Below are 1,582 nucleotides of genomic sequence, written 5' to 3' on the forward strand. Positions count from 1 at the left end.
CTGAGAAAACAGTGCAGTGCTGAATGCGCTGCAGCAAAATGCTCCTGATCACTGCAGTGAAGTGCTGCAGGCCAAACAGAGCCCTCATCAACAGCAGCTTCCAGGTACCAATCCCCAAATCCCCTGAAGAATTCCAAACCCCAGCCCTAAGCCCACAGGAGACCCACGGAGGAGCAGCAGTGGGTGGCACAGCTGGGGTGGGCCGGGCAGACCCCTCGGAATCGCGCACAAACGAGGACTCTTCGAAAACAAACTGTTGCAGCAGAAACAAAAAGCCTGTGCAGCGAGTCCTTTCAACTCTTTGTACTTCTTCCTTCAGACGTTTGGAGTACCGAGATGATCTCGGGTATGTCACCCAGGCACACGACAGCTCACACTCACAGACCTGCACCTCCCGTGAGAGAACAGGCTCCTGTGCTCACCTCTGGCTCTGGTATGGAATACCAAAGGTGTTCCTTCAATACATCACTCTTCTGTTCCTGGCTGCATTCCTTCCCAGCCTCACACAGCAAAGCAAAGACAGGCCCATGAATAAAGCTGAATTTCTACCGGCAAAAAGAAACTTTCAGGCCAGGCACTTAACGTCATTTTCAAACAGAACACCAAGGTAGAGACTTCACTGCTAATGAGAGGGAAGCTGCTGTGAGCTGGGCATTTAGTAACTTGCTGTCACTCATGGCAACCATGAAAATCACAAGGAGGGAAGCGAAGGACTGAAGCAATACAAATTGGCTGTCAAAGGTTTAGAGAACATCAAATCCCTAAAAGGCAAAAGGAACTGAGTCACCACTGAGGAGTTATCTTGCTGAAAAATTAAGTGAATTCTGATGGCACCAGATCTTCCTCCAGGAGAAAACATACTATTTCCTTTGATTGAACTAGTTTATTCCAAGAAGAGAAATTATACTGGTCTTGGAAGAAAAATAAAGCGGGAACATTTTGGGTTTGCTCAGTAAGTGAGAAAACGGGTTAGTATTACGAATTATAAGTTGAAAAGTATGGTAATAAGTGAGAAATTAATCTCATTTCTTTACCCGAGTGAGTTAAGCATGGAACAACACAATTCCAATAGGGAATATGGTAACACACAGCACAAGGCAGAAAATAACCTTCGTGACCAATGAGCCCAATCCTTTGACACTGCAGGCAAATACAGCACCACTTTTTACACACACTGCCTTTGAAAGAGACCATCTATCCTCGAAGGCCATTCCGGACATCACCTCCTGCGGAGCCTGAAACCTGCCAATTCCCACGAAGCATTTCATCTTGGAAGTCTGTGCTCATCTGATCGCTCTCTAGCCTGAAGCCTTCCTTGCCTTCCAGAGCCACAAACCCTTGCCAAGCACAGCTGTGCTAAACCAACCAAGCTCTAGGTCGCATCGCAAAATCAACTGACTCTGAGCTAATCACTCCAGCCAAGCCAACTCTGCCCTTGTTCTCCCTTGCGTGCGCTTTTCTTGAGTACTGACAAATGGGATCACAGACTGCACTGCAGGAAAAGTTGCTAATGATCTGCTATAGAAAAGAAAAAGTCTGAAATATGTACTTGGTTCTTTTGAAAATAACCCAAGGTAACTTC

This window comes from Acanthisitta chloris, unplaced genomic scaffold, assembly GCF_000695815.1.
Source record: "Acanthisitta chloris isolate BGI_N310 unplaced genomic scaffold, ASM69581v1 scaffold28292, whole genome shotgun sequence".
Taxonomy (NCBI): domain Eukaryota; kingdom Metazoa; phylum Chordata; class Aves; order Passeriformes; family Acanthisittidae; genus Acanthisitta; species Acanthisitta chloris.